At 40.4% G+C, this 19306-nt stretch overlaps 1 long non-coding RNA gene across 1 annotated transcript in view; it reads right to left on the minus strand.

Annotated features, from left to right (window-relative positions):
• Window positions 1-1585: 1585 nt before the first annotated feature.
• The window catches only part of LOC149312640 (uncharacterized), a 38826-nt gene continuing 21105 nt past the window's right edge, over window positions 1586-19306 (minus strand). The window contains exons 3-5 of the long non-coding RNA XR_016281421.1: window positions 17847-17904; window positions 16572-16657; window positions 1586-1681 (exon numbers count right to left, since the gene is read on the minus strand). This is a non-coding gene — a long non-coding RNA (uncharacterized LOC149312640). The remainder of the gene's footprint in view (window positions 1682-16571; window positions 16658-17846; window positions 17905-19306) is intronic.

The following is a 19306-nucleotide window of genomic DNA, read 5'->3' on the forward strand; positions in this document are numbered from 1 at the left end:
CTAAAAACAAGGCATAAACACAGATTAAAAACAGTATTTAAAATATCCTTTTAATATCCAGTGTGGCAGAGCAAGTTTAATACTAGCCTACTGTGGATTTTAACCACAGTTGCACAGAAACTGGCAGCATTATATGTTATATCCACACTGGTGTCTGAAACAGCAAAGAAGTGTAAAATTGACTGGTGTGTCCTTGATGTTTATACAATAAAGGTTAAAAACGAGTGAGGCTGATGTCCCTGTAGTATGATCACCCGAGTAATATGTGCTCTGTTGTCTCTATTTGGCCAGAGTCACAGGGGCATAGTCTGTCTGAGAAGGGGATCTTCTTATATCAGCCTTGAAGAACAGCTGAAAGAAGGGCATGGCATCTTGCCAAAGTAAAGGCTTTGTGACAATAGAGAAATAAGCAAAGATTTACATCCCTTTTTCAGAAATATACAATTTATGAATTTAGTGATATGTAATATTTGATTTTAACTGTGTGCTTTTATGTGGTTTGTTAACTGTCCTGAGTGACATCCTCTGAGTAAAAACTGACGTACCTACAACAATAATGAATGAATAAACATCAAATAGGCTTGTACAACATTAAAGACAGACAAGTTCAGTTAATTTCCATTGTGTAAGGATAGTAAATCTCAAACCAGTTGTGATTACTCTGCCCAGTAATGTTTTCAGCAGCCACTCATGCAGGAGGTGGCAAGTGTGGGCTGGATCTTATTTGAATAGAACTGCATAAAGCCCAGTCTGTGTCTGTTACAGTTCCATTGAGACAAATACAACATGGTAAGTAAATCATCTAATGTGCATCTACCAAACTGACCTCAATTAGCATTTGCAATTGTCACTAACTTGCTACTATACAATTTGAAAAGATTAATTGGAACCATAAGGAAGTATTCCAAAGAGACAGCACATGGGCACCAGCCTTGCTCAATTGTTCTAATTCTTTATGACGGCTGATATTTGTGTAGCAAAGAGCAAATGTGCATTCTCAGAAGCTAATGAAAACCTTTCAACAGAAACATTACAATGATCTTTGGGTTGGTAACTGGCCTCATAAAAGTGTGGTAATGGATATTTTAAGCATCTATTTATTCGTCTATTTATTTGTCGATTTTTTTTAAAGTAAGCATAACAAATAGATAACAAGGTTATGGACTGGGGCACTGTTTCAGAAATGAATTCATGGAGAGAAAGTATTGTATTCAATGTTGTTAAAATATGGTGACATTTTAAGGGTAATAACAATAATGATGTTATCACCTATTCTTGTAAAGTAAATGATGGGTTTGGCATACTCATCTAGCATGGAAGCTTAATTTACTTGTTCATAACAGTAGTGCAGAGAACCAGTGATTTTTGGTGGAGTTATAGGAAGTTTTGAATGCAATTCCTAAGGTTTTCTGGAGTAAAGAAATGCCTTTTAAACCAGTTTATACACGTACAGTAGAACAATATGCTCTAGTCCAAACTACTTGAAGAAAAGGTTTCTGGTACCACAAACAAGAGAGATTTAGTGAAACAAGCAATTTGTTCTTTGATCTTGAAATAAAAGAAAAACTAGTTCACTTACTGTTGCTCCAGATTTTCATTTTACTCTTAAGCACCTTGTTTCACTAAGAAGACTCAGGAATGTGGCTGGTAACTGAGGGTTTTTTTTGTAATGGTCTGCGAACTGGAAAGGACATTGTACATTAGTTAAATAATCTAACAAATTAGGTTCTTTATTTCTACTTAGAAATCTGCCTTCTGCATTAACTGGAAAAATTAGGTTGACATTTAAAGTTTAAATAATACACAGGCTATTTTCAAGACATTGTTCTCCAATGTAAATTAAAATGTTAACATTGTACTAAACTCTCTAATGTTAAAAGGAATGCTCTTTGGGGACATTTTCTTTTAAATGCAGCACAGGCATATTTTTTTAAAAAAATACTCTACAGTTAAAAAATAATATAGATGATTCATAATTAACAGACGTTCTTTACTGTTGCCAGTTGACTTACCTTATCATAAAACAGACACATATCTTGTATATCAAGAGGCCTTAATTTTAAGGAACAGTCTTAACATTTTTTAAAATGAAAAACAGGACTTCAATAATATGATTTCAGTCATAGGATCCAGGTGGCATATAATTTTGGTGTTTGCTATACCAGAATATATATATATAAACTGCTTTGTGAAATGTACTGCATGTCAAAGAAAGGAATAGCTCCCCTGACATAAATGTCTCTGCAGTTTTATATAGAGAGGCCTTCCATAAATTCTCTCTCCTGCCTAGTAAAACTAAAACAAGACATTTGGGGATTGGGAAAGGTGTGTGTAGCACTGGGAGAGCATATCTGTCAACACCAGCTTCCAAGCACTTATCCAAGACCAACCAACCTCACTGAACTTTCCTGATGCATCTGAGACATTTACAAATAATCCCCTAAACATGCAGGGGTAGCTGTGCTGGTCATTTGGTAAATTCAAACAAAAATCCACCAAACAGTGGTATCTTTATTGGCCAACCAAAATGTTGCAACCTTTCAAAGCTCCACTGGCTTCTTCATCAGGCAAGATGTTACATACCAAACAGGAAAAAAAAAATGGAGATATTAATAAGATGCCTGCATTTTGTTGTTTCTGTCCCTAGTTAAGAAGGTATGGGGAGGGCATCTTTAGCAGACTGGCCCCTCTTCCTCTGGCCATGTGCCAACAGGGACATTTTCAGAGTCCAGGAAATTTAAAGTCCATTTGCATATTAACAAGGAATCCTCTTTTGCAATCCAATATGTATACACATTTTTGTTTGAAATAACCCACTGATTACCCTGAATACAAGTAATGCTTTCTATGGTCACTGGGGCACTGAAAAGAATTATTGATGAGTTCCATTACACTGCATAGTAATACAATTTAGTATTAGGAGTATGTAGTACATCTTTGAGAATGTTTTGCATACGACTGAGGAAAAGTCAAGCATGAGACCAAGGGTGGCCAACATTTCCAGCTTTCTTGAGGGCAAGGCCTGGCAGGGTGAGTGTCATCCACAGGTACGCAGTTCCCTTCTTGCTCACCTGCTCACTTATGGGTGACACCTTGCCTGCCAGATCTTGCTCTCATATGTAAAACATTCTCAATGATATACTACCTTTAATATTGAACTGAATTGCTGTACAATATATTGGAACTGATCAATCATCATTTGCAGTGCTCCAATAACCATTGCTACAGAGTATTTTTTAATCAATTTATTCCTTCATATCCCTCCCTTTCCCTCATATTGAGATTCAAGGCAGCTTACAGAATATTTTAACAAGAACTGTTTTTTTTTTAAAAAGCATCAGTAAAAATATATAAACAGTTTTTTTTAAAAAAAAGCAATTATGAAGCATTTTAAAAAGCAATTAATGCAGCCAAAGAGATTATTTCTTCTCCATAAGAAGGCTTTTCCATTTTTAAACCCCCCCCCCCCACCAATTATTGTTCAGATAATGAGAGAAAGTGATACGGCTGCATGACAAGTATTTCCCACCTCACCATCCAGCACAGTATGAGCCTATCAGAACTGTTTCAGACCATATGCTTGAATTCACAGAAATAAGTTTGCTACAAAACCACAAGCATTTGAATGTGCCCCTGTGAAGAACTTTATAGTTCTGTCATCATATCTGCATGCTGCCCTCAAAGTCAACTGAGCTACTTTATTAGATTCCCCCCCCCCATTTGTTTCTGCATGGTAAACTCCAAACCTGCCGTACTATTGCTCTGAACACCTGTTCTCCCACACCTGTTTCAATTTAGAAACCATATGCTGGAGTCACAAACTAGAACCACCACAGACAGGATGTGGTTTTACATAAATATTTCATAAGCTTACTGCTGCATTTCAGAAATTGTCAGAAGCCATTGATTTTGCTGAGAATCTAGGTGGAGATAGGATATTTACTTGCTATTGCAATTTGCTCTTTCCGCAGAGGGAGTTGAAATTTATGGAGTCATAACTAGACCCCCATATAGAATAACAACACTGGATAAAGTGTGTGTGTGTGTGTGATATAAAACTTTCATTCCACTAATATACACACACAACTATATAGATATAAATGTATCTACTTCAGAAGAGAAACAAAGAGGAGGAGGAGGAGGAGGAGGAGGAGGGTGATTCATTTTCTGAAAGGAATAACGGTACTGTACAAGCAACATAATACAAGTCAATGACCATCAGGGGCCTTAACCCTAACAATGGATGAGAAATTCCTTGGGGTTATATTTTAATGCATACTTACCAATTCACACTTCTAGCTCAAAATCCAAAATGGATTTGAGTCACAATGTGGCCCTCCTACTCTGTTACCAAAATGCCAGGGTCTCAGAGGGTACCCACAACCAATATTTAATAGGGAGAATTTTATTAGCTCAAGCAAAGCAGTTGACAGGGCTTTGTGTAACTAAAAGCAGGGGTTAAGCCTGATAATAATAATAATAATAATAATAATAATAATAATAATATACCAGTTCTGAAAAACAGGACTTCAGAAAGTAAGGTGCAAATGTAGGGTTTTTTTATAACAGCAAAAGAGAAATCAACTTTCATACAAAAAACCACACACATGCAAGAAGTAACAATGTAAAAGGTGTTAGCAGATAGTGTTTTTCAGGATTGCCAAGGTGATACTGTACCTGATTCCAGAAGCAGTGTTCTGTTCCAGTCAGGAATTCTGTGAGATGAAAGTAGCTCAGCACACTGCCAGTGGATCCGGGGTGGTCAGTGATTACTGAGGAGTCAGGTGAGATACAGATAGAATATCTGTCTGACCTCAAAACAAGACCAAATTAGAAGTGCCTGAACAGGAATACTTATAGGACAAAATGTATACCCCAGTGGTATTTATTTTCTATAAAAGGAGGATGTTGGCAGATAGTGGGCTTCATGTTGGCTTACGGGGCAGGAGCTGTATATGGCACACAGGTTGCACTTTCCCCACCCTTGCTTTATCTGAACTACAAATTTCAACTACGGAATGAAGAACAAGGAAATGAATGATGAGGGTGTGCTTGTCACGTTTGCAGATGACACCAAACTGGGGTAGCTAACACCACAGGGGACAGGATCATCATCCAAAATGAGTGTAACACATGTAAGATTTGGGACAAAATTAACAAAATTAACTTCAACAGGCAAAAATGTAGGATACTACACATGGGCAATAAAAATGGAATGTAAAGATAGGATAGGTGACACTTGGCTTGATGGCAGTACATGTGAAAAGGATCTAGGAGTCATAGGGGCTAAACACACTGGCACAATATGCCGGCTTCTTGGCAGCTTGGGGGTGTGGTGGCTGCGCACCGCATGCTCTGCCTCTGCCCCCAAGCTGGCGTCATGCCACACATCTGCACACTCACACAGTGGACAGTGTTTTGGCATTTCAGCGGTGTGGCTTTAAGATGCCACATGCCACCGAATGTGGAAAACTGATGTCGTGGCAGCAAAGGTGTCTTTTTCCCAGAGCAAAAATAATAATAATAAAAAAACCAAACCAAACCAAACCAAACCAAACCAAACCAAACAAACAAAAAACCAAAAAACAACAACACAGCTTTCTGCTGCTTCTTTTTGAACCAGGAAATGCTGGATTGGGGCATGCGGTTGCTGCGATTCTGATCCGGCGCTCAAAGGGACAGCCAGTCTATTTAGCCCCTTAGTAGACCAGAAGCTGAAAGTGAATCAACAGTGTGATGCAGCAGCTAAAAAAGTCTATGTGATCCTAGGCTGCATCAATATGACTGTAGGGTCTAGACTGAGGGAAATAATAGTAGCACTCTATTCTGCTTTGGTCAGATCCGACCTGGAATACTGTGTCCAGTTCTGGACACTACAGTTCAATTGATATTGACAAGTTGAAGTGCATCCAGAGGAGGGTGGGGAAAATGGTGAAAGATCTAGAAACCAGTGCCCTATGAGGACCGGCTTGGGCAGCTGGGTATATTTAGTTTGGGGAAAAGAAGGTTAAGAGGTTACCTGATAGCCGTGTTTAAATATTTGAAAGTATGTCATATTGAAGGTGGAGCAAGTTTGTTTTGTGCTCCTCCAGATACTAGGACATGGAGCAATGGATTCAAGCTACAGTAAAAGAGATTCCACCTAAGCATTAACAAAAAATTCCTGACAGTAAGAGCTGTTCATCAGTGGAATACACTGCCTCACAGTTTGGTGGCATCTCCTTTTTTTGGAAGTTTTAAAACAGAAGCTGGATGGCCACCTGTTGGGAGTGCTTTGAAGATGTATTCGTGCATGTAAGGGGGTTGGAGTGCTGCCACTTGAGCATTGCTGCCACCATTGCAGGCGTTGATGGGTGGAACAGGGAAAAAGCCTCTGCCACCCAAGCTCCACTGCCGCCACTACAGACACTGGGAAGGTGGTGAGTGGGACAGGGAAAGCCTCCACTGCCCAAACTCTGCTGCCACTACTTCAGGCACTGGAAAGGTGGTGGGATTAAGCTTCAATTTGTTTTCCCTCATCCAGTCCATTACATCTGCCACACATCAGTTTAGGACAATAACAACTTCCTTGGAATTAAGTGGAAAAGAGTGGTAGAACTATTATCAGTGTATAAGTAACACTTTACTCCAAAACTCAAGACAACATTTCCCAAGAGTTTCATGTAGATGTTGAAAAGCATAGGGGACAGGACTGAACCCTGAGGGAACTCACAGACCAGTGCACAGGGAGTTGAGCAGGAGTCCCCCAGCACCACCCTCTGGAATTGGCCCTCCAAGAAAGAATGGAGCCTTTGTCTTATTCTCCATCCACATAACACAAGGGCTCCACATGGTAGGAGAAGTGGTAGATAGGTATATGATATGTGTAGTAATGCATGGAAGAAAGTAGGTGAAATGAAGCATCATGAATAATTCTAACTGGTATTAGTGTATGTCGAATTGATGATTTTTATAATTTGTTGTATATAAATATATGTAAAAATATTTTTAAAAAGAAAAGAAATAAAGAACGGAGCCCCTATAAAACAGTACCTCCAAGCCCCATCGCAGAGAGGTGACTCAGAAAGATAGCATGATTGATGGTATCAGAAGCTGCTGAGAAGTCCAGTAGAACCAGCAGGGACACACTCACCCTCTCCAGTTCCCTGCATAGGTCATTCACAAAGGTGACCAAAGCAGTTTCTGTCCCATAACCAGGCCTGAAACCAAACTGACATGGATCTAGATAATCGGTCTCATCCAGGAACCCCTGGAGTGCTTTGATCCTTATCAAACAGTTTTTTCTAGTAAAAAAAATGTGTTTTTGTGAAATGTATAAAGTGCAATAGTTTCTATTTATTCAGCTTGGCTTCTTGGGAGAGTTCAGGCTTGGTTTGCCATAAGACCCATTTATTTATCTTTTGAGAAGTCCATGAGATCTATAGAACTCTCCTCCAGCCCGATGGTTCAAATCAGTTGATTTTCTTTCTATCAGCTTTCTTCACTGTCCAGCTTTCACAACTATATGTATAAATGAGAAATGTGATGGCATGAGCCATCTTGACTTTAATATTCAATGGGGCAGTCCAGTCCACCCTAAAAGAGTGGGCTGGACTTGCTGGTTTTACCTGTGGAAGGATGTCGCAGCTGCCAAACCTTGCAGCATCCCTGCACAGTAAAAAGAACCCAGTTCTTCCTGGTTCTTTTTGCAGCACCTGGCTTACATCATGAGTGCACCATTGGCGCACTCGTGACATAAGTGATGCACAGCAACCTGTGGATGCTGCATGGCGGCAATGTCATCATGGCAGTGCCCACTTGGACGGGATGCTGCCATGAAGCTGTGGCTGTGACATACTAGGGTTAGGGACTGTGCGGTTAGTGTACGGTCCCTAACCCTAGAACCACCACCGCCATGCCACAAAGTGCCTGTCTGTATCGGGCCAATGATATATTTTTACACTAAAGGATCTTGTCTAGTTACCTTATAGCTGCTCTCCCTAATCATTTTCTGATTTCTTATCTGCAGTCCATATTCTGATTAATGACTTAGCCAAGGTATGGAAAATCTTGACCTATTTCAATGTCTACATAATTTGCTTTAAAGCTGTGAAAATCATTTGTGGTCATTATTTTTGTTTTCCTAATATTCAATTGTAAACGTGCCATTGCACTTTATTCCTTGATTTTCTTCAGTGGTCATTCCAAGTCTTTGATATTTTCTGCAAGTAGTATGGTATCATATGAACATCTTAGGGCATTCTCACACAGAAAAACAGGTGCGGGTTATATTTGGTTTGTATCCATCTCCAATGGATCTTACTGCGCTGCCCCATGCCCTGGAAGTAGGCAGCCTGTATGCAACCCAGGGTTCTCCAGCAGCTTTTCAAGAATGGGATTTTCCCATTCTTGAAAACCATATGTAGTCCATGCCTGTTTTCCCAGGCAATAATCTTCATAAACTGTGAATATTCCCTCCTCCAATTTTCACAATTCCTCCCTCCAAGTAGAATTCTGCTTTACACATGATACATTCAGCATATAAGTTAAACGGATAGGGTAATAAAATGCACCCTTGCATGGCTCCCTTGCCAATTGGAAACAATTCAATTTCTCCATATTCTGTCCTGATGGTAACCTCTTCTACTGAAATACAGGCAATGCATTAGGAAAATCAAATGTTGGTGCACACTCATTTCTTTAACAGCAACCACAGTGATAGAAGATAGGATCCATGTTAGCATGATGCTCAGTGAAGAAAACCAAATAATGCTTTATTCATTATTCTCTGTCTCTTCCAGGAAAAAACAAAACTGGCTGCATATTTCCTGCATTTCAGGAGGCTATTAAAGGCACAGGAGCCAGGCCAGTAACAAACTGGCAGCAGTAGCTGTGAGATCTCCAACATACAGCCAATTTTTCTCTAGTTTTGTCCCTGTTATGCAAATCCTTTGGGGTTTATTGAGCCCTCTCTGTGCAGCAAAATTCTACGCACCATAAAAGATGGCAAAGCAAGGAAAAAGCTTCCATAGTTAATTGTCCCTATGGCTGACGGCCTCACTTTTGCCCTTTACAATGCAGTTTGAATCTGAATTCATTATCCTGTATAGAGGCAGTGAATCATCATGGGTGACTTTGTTAATGTAAAACTGAATGTTTGTTAATTAATGGTTGGGATAAACTAGAGCTCTATCACACTCATTCCTTCTTATTGTATAAAGAGCAGCAGCTGCCAACATTTTAAAAAAGCCAATTATGTTCATAATAGCTTGTGCTGCAGCAAAATTTATAGGCTGGTGGAAAAGGAGATCATCTTTTCATTCATTTTACTCTTCTCTCTTTACAGTAGTGTTGTCAGGTGTCCCTAGTTTCATACACTGCAGTTTCTTTAACCCATTGGTTTCCACATCAAAGTTTTTGTAATGTGCATGAGTCACTGCCAAATTCAAGAGGAAAAACCATGGTTTATAGCTTGAATCTCCTTGATCTTTATAGAGGCTAAAACAGAATATTTGACTTGATATAATTTGACCTTGGGCACTTTCACACTATGATTGCTATAATTTTCCACTTTAACTGTCCCATTCTAAGGAATTCTAAGATTTTCAGTTTGCAGGGAATGTAGAATTCTCAGCTGGAGCACACATGTATATTGTGTGCCTTCAAATAATTTCTGACTTATGGTGACTCTAAGATGAACCTGTCATAGAGTTTTCTTCCATCTATCCATGTATCTATCTTGATCCAAGGCAAGACATAGGTCGGTTACAGAATGCCCGTTTGGGGCGGCCTGCACCCGCCCCTTTCCCTGGTGTATCGGGGCCTCAGCTGCCAGAACGGCAGCCTCTGAGGCCCCAATCCACCGCTTTTCAGGCCGTGGGGAAGCTGCAAAAGGCTGCTTCCCCATGGCCTGGAAAGGGGTGTCCTTGGGGCTTCAAGCCCCAAGGACACCTGGCGATGGCGGGGAGGAGGAGAAAGGGGCCGCTTGGCCCCTTTTTTCTCTGCGTCACTGGCGCAGCCATGTAAAGTCTGTGCCCAGCGACACAAACGGCAAAAGGAGCTCCGTTTCAGAGCTCCTTCTGCGGCCGGGGAAAGGGTGCACTATGTGCCCTGGCGTGGCATGATGACGTCATGTCCGCGCCGCCCCATATAGAGGCGGCGCGCTTGTGACGCTGTAATGGCGGCACCATCTACATAGGGTGCCACTATTTTGTACGGACTGGGTCCGTATTAGGGTTAGGGGTGTCCAGAAGGGGCACCCCTTCCTAACCCTAGTACGGACCCAGTCCGTACTTTAAGGCCTGTGTGTAACGGGCCATAATTGATAAAAGCACATTTAAAACATTAAATAAATAACTAAAAACCAGTTATACACATGCCAAAGGTATCTTTAAAACCAGTTCTAATGCCAGTTTTAAAAACAGAACAAACATCCCTAATTTTAAGAGACACAGGGCAAATGAATAGCACAGTTTTCACTGCCTATCAGAAACTCAGAAGGGATGAAGCTTGACCTTCCATGGGAGGGAGTTTCACAGTTGGGGTGCTGCTACAGAGAAAATTCTGTCATGGCCCCAAACTATTTAGGACCAGCATCTTGAATTGCATTCAGAGTTCTTGTAAGAGTGTTGCTGTTAATTTCCCTTGAGTCGACTTCAACTCAGGTGACCCTGTGGATGATACCTCTCCAAGACGCCTGTTCTTCACTGCTCTTCTCAGGTCCTGCAGGCTCAGCACCATGTCCTTCCTCCCTGATCAAGTCTAACCATTTAGCATGTGGTCTTCCTCTCTTTCTACTGCCTTACAGCTTTCTTAGCATTGTTGTCTTTTCTAATTATTCATTTCTTCTCATGATGTGGCCAAAGTACAACAGCCTCAATTTAGTCATCTTGGCTTCCAGGGAGAGTTCCAGCTTGATCTGTTCTAGAGTGCATTGGTTTGTTTTCCTGGCTGTCCACAGTATTCTCAATACTCTTCTCCAGCACCACATCTCAAATGAGTTTTCTTTCTGTCATCTTTCTTCCCTATTCAACTGCCACATCCATACATGGTGATGGGGAATACAGTGGCTTGGACAATACTCACTTTAGTTTTTACAGTTATATCTTTACACTTTATGATCTTGTCCAGTTTTTTTTATAGCTACCTTTCCAAATTCTGGTTTTCTTCTGATTTCTTGACTGAAGTCTCCATTCTGATTGATATTTGATACAAGGTATGGGAACTCTTTGACTAGTTACATTTTCTTCTTATCTAGGATGAAATCATGTTGATCTTCTGTGTCATTATTTTTATTTTCTTAATACATTCAGTATTAAGCCTACCTAGGCACTTTCTTCCTTGACCTTCTTCACTAATTATTCCAGGTCTTTGTTTCTGCTAGTATTATGGTGTCATCTGAGTTATTGTTCCTTCCTCTGATCTTTACACCTCTTGTCTCTGATTCTAAACATACTCTGAATACAATATTTTCTGCATACAGGTTAATAGGGTGATAATATGCAGCTTTGTCTGCCCCTTTTGCCAATTGTTATATAACTATATATATATAAAATTAGGGTTATATGGTTTCTAAAACATGCTTGATAACAGTCTGATAGCTGTATTTTGGTCTAGCTGTAGCTTCCAAACATTTTTTCAAGGGCAGCCCCATATAGATTGAGTTACAGTTGTCAAATAAGGAGGTTATTGAGTTATGAATCACTGTGACCAGATCTACCCTCTTTAGGAAATGGCACATCCAGCATGTCAACCAAAGCTGGGCAAATACATTCCTGGCCACAGCAGCCACATTCATTATTTCCTTGTCATTAACTGTAAAATAAAGAATGTTGTAAAAGCATGCTGATGACAATCCCAGATGACCTCCCCCAGCAGCATAATATTGGTATTAAAAAGCATAGGCACTGAACCTTGTGAAACTCCATAGGTCAATAGCCAGGAGGCTGAACAACAGTTCTCCTAGCACTATCATCTGGGAATATTCAGCCCAAAAGGTTTGGAACCACTGCAGCACAGTGATTCCCAGTCCCACATCAGCTAAATATCCCAGAAGGATACCCTGGTTAGTGGTATCAAATGCCACTAAGAGTCTAGTAGAACCAACACAGGTACCCCCAGATGCCCAATGCTATTTCTGTCCAATAATCAGGCCTCAACCCAGACTGGAATGGATCCAAATAATCCCTCTCATCCACAAAAGCCTAAAGTTGTGTTGGCATCATGCTTTCTAAGACCTCACTTTAATAAGGAAGATTAGAAACTGGCTAACAATTATCTAAGGTGGTGGGGACCTGGTGTCTTCAGCAATGCTCTTCCAATTACTTCTTTTAGAGGGGTTGGAATGTAGTCTTCTTTTAAAAAAGCATACCACCCAGTTGGCCAGACCTCCTCTGGCAGATTTAATCAGCTAGGATTAAAGGTTAGTTAGTACTGCACGGAAGATGACAATGGAAAACTACCTCTGAATCTGCTTTGCCTTGAAAACCCTATGACAAAACGTCATCATGTGCGGACTTATTGTTGTTCATTCTGATGGGCTTTCATGATTTCTCTATGTAGCTGAAATTTGATTGTACCGTGTTTATATACCATAGTGCTTTTGAAAAACACCCAAAGGATCCACAAATCAATAGTGAATGTTAGACCCTGGAACAAATACATTTAATTTCTGTATGCCACTGAAATAGACTGGTGATCCCTGAAAGTGGTTTTTAATGTTGGTGACTATTTTTGCTGCATGTGAGATACAACTATCTTAGATTAGCCTGTAAAATCTTTGATGTACAGGCTAGATGTATAGGTGAGGAAGTTTATAATACAGTGCTCAGTATTTGGAGATGCTATTCATTCATGCATATCATTATCCGTGTCTCAGGACTATTTAATGGCAAAAGATAAGAAAGTCCAACAAAATAAGCAGTTAGGAAGGACAGTGGAACAAAGTAATTGATTAGATATTTTGCAGGACAAAATTAAGTAACTGACATTGTTACATACAGTATGTGGAAAGAGTTTTTTAAAGGACAGATCAAAAACACACTTTAGTTCTCTTTTGTAAAGCTGGCCGAGTGAACACGGAAGTATGCAGAGTATGCTGAGCCTTAAATCCTAAATCCATTCTTGTGATAATTTCCAAGTTGTAATCTTATATTCATCCGCAAATACTATACCTAGGTGCTTAGTAATTCCCTTAAATTCTGTAAAGCATATCTCAGCTACATGGTTTAAGACTGGATTCAGCAGTACTGATATTGCTTTGGATTAAGCAGCAAATCCTCAGCCCTACTAATGGACAGGATGTTCAGCCAGCACTAGTTGGAAGACTGCAGATAAAAACTGGACATTTTCTGCGCCACCTACTAGCCTTTACTGTAAGCTGTGTGGGTGAAAATGGTGCCAGATCAGTAAAAGTGTAGAACTTTCTGGAACCATGATTAGAGTTGCTGTTAGTTTTGGTCCCTCATGCCCTTCCTCCTGTGAGCAATAAAAAACCAACGCATATAAATTAAGGAGTCCTCGCCTCGCTAGAATGGAGACAAAATGGAAATGACTACAATGACTTTCAGCCTACAGTTAAAAGCATATGAGTGTTGGTAATTAAAAAGCTAAGAACTCCAGTCCTAATTCCAGAAGGTTCTAGAGAGGCAGATTTGCCTCCAGAGATACAGATTTGGACACTTCCAACGAAGAAACCCAGTAAAAGAAGGCACTATTTTGACACCCAATATAGTTGGCACTAAAAACTGAACAGTCTACGTTCCTTTCATATAAAAGCATTAGATTTTCAGCGAGCCCTGCTGTTTCTTGAACAGAATTGATTAAGTAATAAATAACTTAAAAATAATCACTCTGTTGTTACCAGCCACAAATAAATCAGGAAGCAAATGGAATGTAATACAGAGTGTATTAGAAAAATCACAGTATATAGAGAGCCCTTTATAGATTCATCATACTGTATATAAAAAAGAACTAATCAATTTGAGATCTGTTTCCTAATATAGGAGGACCACAGAAACGCAATGTGCCCTGCTGCAATCTTATAATGAATTTCTGAAAAGAAGCAGCACTGAAGACAAATATTGTCTCACTCTAGGCAGATCGCTTGCAGCAACATTTTCTGACATTTGGAGTGAAAAGCAAGAAGAAACTATAGTACTGTCACAGCTATGCCATTTTGTTGGGCACAGTGAAGGTAACACCATTGCTGTAGGTTTTTATATAGCTAAGGTGTGTGTTTAGCAGCCATGGACAATTCGACCTTAGTGTCTGTAATGCAAGTTATACTCTTCTGCTTTTTCTCTCTCACCTCCATGGGTGTTCATCTGGGTGGGGAGAACCAATCTTGCAAGGAAAGCATGAAAAAACAGTGTTTAGAAATTTTGAATCTAAGTAAAGAAAAACACACTGAGCCTGAATGAAAAGTAGCCTCGGGCACTTGCAAGGGTGTGATGTTGAGAGGCTCATGTTAAAGTGCACTTTGCCTGTTTGTGTGCCACTATCCCACCACACCTCCAGTTTTTATTAAACGCACACACACCTACAAGACATTATAGATGATTCAAAACACTGCATAGCTCTTGTTATTTTGCCTCATAAGGAAAATAATTCTCTACTTTGTCCCTGGGACTTCCTGCTACTTAAGGAAGAGTTGAACAGGGTGGCCATCAGGCCCTAGGCCAGATGTATTCTGGGGACACCCTGCCCTTGGCCAATTTCCTGACTGCCTTGCCTTTTTAAAAACCTGGTTATATGGTGGTGGCAATGACATTTTTGACTGGCTTGTTGCCTACAAACATAAAAGAGAAAGTACGAAATGGCCAATTGAAATGAGCTGCAGTTGTGTACAATTTTAAATTAAAATATTTCCCCAAATTTAAGGAGCAGTGAAATCAATCAGATGCAGGCTAAAGCTACATCTACACTGCAGAATTAATTCAGTTTGACACACATTAACTGCCACAGTTCAAGGTTATGGAATTCGTAGTTGTGGAAGATACAGTCAACCCTCTATGGATTTTTTATCCATGGATTCAACTATCCACTGCTTCAAAATATTATATATATATATTCCAAAATGCAAACCTTGATTCTGACATATTATACAAGTGACATTTTATTATTCCATTTAATGGCACTTGAACCTCCACAGAATTTGTTATCTATGGGAGGGTGGTAGTCCTGGAACTAAACCCCAGTAGATATCAAGTGGTCCACTGTGTTTAACCTTATCTTTCAGAGAACTCTGGTGCCCTAACAAACTACTAATCCCAGGATTCCATAGGATGGAACTATGACAGTTAAAGCAGTGTCAAACTGCATTAACTCTATAGGCTTAGGGCAAATAGGTCAATGAGGGCATCAAAGTAGAAAGAGGTCAGATTTCTTGTCCTTCAAGTGTCCTTTTTGGCCATGAAACTACAAAAGCTTTAAAATAGTGATAGTGATAATAACATGATTGCACAAAGGATTATCTTTCATTCTGCAATGAGAAACATAAGCGTGTTGGTATCAAGCAAAAAAGAAAATACTTCAGCAGCAAATGATTAAAAGATTAGCTAGCACCAAGGTAGATTCTGTTCCAAAATTCTTCTAAACTTTTCAGCTTTGTTCCACTACAAATCCCATGCTGTAATGTGATTCTGAAATAGGCACATGCATTTGTTGACTAGTCTTGAAATAATGAGACTGGATAGAGTATCTGGGGTTAAACAAGGGCCATCTTTATTGATCTAATACCTATTTAGGTGCTTGAGGCCTGGGACTGAAGGGGGAAGCAACCTGGTGCAGGTTTAGCTGAGACACAGATGTCAGCCTATGATAGCTCCCCAGCAAACCTTGGGCAAAATACCAGACCCAGAAGGTAATCCAAAGAGACTGGCTGCTATCTTATTTTAAAAGGCCAACCTGGAGAGTTCCCTCCCAAACCCCAAATACTTTATAAGAGAGAGTAAGCCCCCAGATCACCCCTAAGAACAGACCCTTTTACAAGCCCCCTGTCTCCTGGAGACAGTTCCAGAGTCCAATTTTCCACCACAAAGGGGCTACCAAGGTGTACATTGATCTCATATCTTTTCATTGAATTACCTGCCTTGGCCAAGGGACAAGTGTCTGCTTAATCCCTTTTGCTGACCAGGCCTGAGAAAGTAGTGTTCACCCCCCTTTTGGCAAATCCCCCAAGAAAACCAAATTAATGTGGACAGCTCAGTCCATCAGAAGCATATGTTTGGATGTGGAAGAAAATGGCCCAGTCTCTTCCCATGGCATTCCAGATTTCCCTATTCACCCATCTGCAGGCCAGTCCAACCATCTAGGGTTCCCCCTTGGCCACTAAACTTGTGTGGCAAAATGACCGACCAAATAACGGATGCCTCAGCCATGTATCTATTGTGACTCAGAAATCATGGAGGGCCTGACAGATTAGGGCTTTGCCCTTAGGAAGGCCAAAGTCATTCCTACCAAGATGAATGGCCTGTAAATCAGGGGGTTGTTCCATATGCCCCTCAAACAGAACATCATCACACCACACCATTTCAGGCCTTTCATGCCATGCCACTCCACCATGGCAGCACTTCCCAGGCCAAGCTGCTCACCTAAATGACTGTTCCTGGCCTGTTGGGCCACCCAGTAGACCATGGTATGACCACAAATCAGGACCCGATGTCTCAGCCAGCAGTACCTGGAAACGAAAAAAAAACACATGTTAGATAGTACTCCCAGGAAATTCCACCAAACAAATATACCTCTTGAAGGCAGCAAACCTCATTCTCCCTATCTGCTGAATGTCCTGCTGTTTCAGGTCAATGGCTGAAGCAGTTGATACTGCCCCAATCCTGAAAGAGCGTGTGCTAAAGGTGACATCTGAAATCCTAAGCACTGCATGTCAGGGGGTGACAGGCCCTTAAATAGCCTCCTGCTCATTCCCACTTGGCCCTATGATTTCAATAGCAATAGCAATAGCATGTACATTTCTATACTGCTTATCAATGAACTAAGCACTCTCTAAGCAGTTGACAGTCTGTAAGCTAATTTCCCCCCACAAGCTGGGTACTCATTTTACTGACCTATAAAAGGATGGAAGACTGAGGCAACTTGGAGCTCTGCTTGGGATTGAACTCACAACCTTGTGGCTGCAGTACTGGCATTTACCCACTGTGCTAGGCTCCCTTTAGGTTTGTTCCACTATAAATCCCATGATGTAATGTGATTCTGAAATAGGCACAGGCATTTGTTGAAAAGCCATGAAATAATGAGACCAGACAGAGTATTTGGGAGTTAAACAAGGGTCATCTTTATTGACCTAAAATCTGTTTAGGCCAAGAGACACCCCCCCCCCCACCTTTCCTGGTCTCCTCTCATGGAGCCCAACAAAAAGCCCCTTCCCCCCATAGTGCCTTTTGGTATGCAGCTTTCAGGGTTTAGGAAATCCTCTTCAGCAGCTCCTGCTATGAATGCCTAAACTGGAATCTCATCCAGTATTTCTGCCAATACACTCTCTGCAGTGTTCCCAGAAGAGTTTCCAGAGTTCTCCAGCCAGCAAAACAAGCTATAATTCCCCACGTACTCCGTACAAAACTGTATGGACATACAGATTATCACATCCTGACAACCACTTGAAAATTGCTTTGAAAACCTACCAAGTAATTCCCTATCAATAGATGCTGACCTAGATTTCTTCAAGGAGATATGAACTTAGAATTTGGAAAAGTTACTTTTTAAAACCATAAATCCCAGATTATCCATGCTGTCTGAAGGATATTGGAAGCAGTAGGAAAAAAATAAAACAAAAATAAAACAAAGTTTCCAAGCTCTGGATTTGAAATAACACCTGTACAGAGACACTGTGATGTGATTCAAAATAGTTTTACCTTTTGTTCTTAGCTTATACTTCATTTCCGTGACTTGAAAATTTGTTCTGGTTTTAATCTTAGAAAACAGGAAGAAATGAATAAATGTTAACTTTGAGATCTACCTTTGTGCCAGCTAATGTTTTAATCATTGGTTGCTAAAGCATTTTCTCTTTTGTTTGATATCACACTCCTTAACATGTTTCTCCTTTCAAAATGAAAGCTAATCCTTTGTGTTAAACAACAAAAGAAGCTTAAATACAGGTGATAATTATTATTACTATTTTAATACTTTGGTTCAGGAAAGAAAGAAAAATTGGTAGACGTAAGAGACATTTTTCAACACTGTTCTAAAAGTGTTGTGCAACTTGTAAATTAGATCTATCTCGTGACCAAGATTATGATCCTATGCAGAGATATCTGAAAGTCAGTCCCACTGAGGTTGTTTTCAGTTTCTTGCTACGATGGTTGCAATTGTTGCTCTTTCTTCAAAGAACATGTTTGCAGTGATCAGTATCTAAGAGTATCATTGGGGGACTATAAACCTGTTCCAGCCCCCTTCCATCAGATTTCTGCTATCACTAGCTGTGCAAAGCAGCTTAACAGAACTGGGGTGCATTCTCATGGTCAATCAGGGTGTGTGTGTGTGTGTTTTGTGTGTTTATGGTGAGGCTCCTAGGCACCTTACAGCTGCATTTGTGCATTATACAAGTTTGCTAGATGTCTGGGAAGACAATGGCTATTCCTTTTCCCCACAGGGCAGAATCCTGTTGTAGACTTATGCTTGTGTAATTCCTGGTTATGAAAGTGTAAATATTTTAAAGGGTGTTGCACAAGGGGGTATACTCTGCCTCTTTGTGCAGTATCATTCCCTGGCTGTGAAAGGACAGCCAGAGAGCTCCCAAGCACAACTCCAGCCCTGACCACTGGTAGGTCATGGAGGTATACCTAGGTGTTACCCTGCCACATTTTTGGGCAGCTAGGAAGGCAGAAGATTTCAATCTTGTTTGTGTGAAGAAATGTTAGCTCTTATCTGTCCACACAGGGCTATGTAAGAGGCATCCAAGGGCAGTCCCATGGCTAAATATTTGTTGGGATGCAGAAAAAGTACCTGTAGAAAGAATCCTAGATTGACTCAATCTCTCTGGAATATCCAAACCATCTACTAAAAGGATCAGGTCCATTACCTTGGACAGATCCTTTAAGGTTTGGTCTAAATTCTGGAACAGATTTACTGCCTCACTATGGAGCTGCCAATTGCAACAGATTAAATGCAGAAGCAAAATTGCTGCATTGGATGGCTTTGCTTTAGAGATGGTATGAAAAGAGTAAATTGCCCCTTCATTGAAAAGACTTTGAACATATGAAGTAGTACTCTAGCATAGCCTCATACAGTATGTTGCAAGGCCTCATCATCAGGAAAGAAGGCTTAGAAACAAAACTCAAACCCCCCCCCCCCACACACACACATTTGGGCAAAA

Source organism: Sceloporus occidentalis, unplaced genomic scaffold (assembly GCF_023333645.1).
Source record: "Sceloporus occidentalis isolate IW3139 unplaced genomic scaffold, rSceOcc1.0.p SCAF_5, whole genome shotgun sequence".
NCBI classification, from domain to species: domain Eukaryota; kingdom Metazoa; phylum Chordata; class Lepidosauria; order Squamata; family Phrynosomatidae; genus Sceloporus; species Sceloporus occidentalis.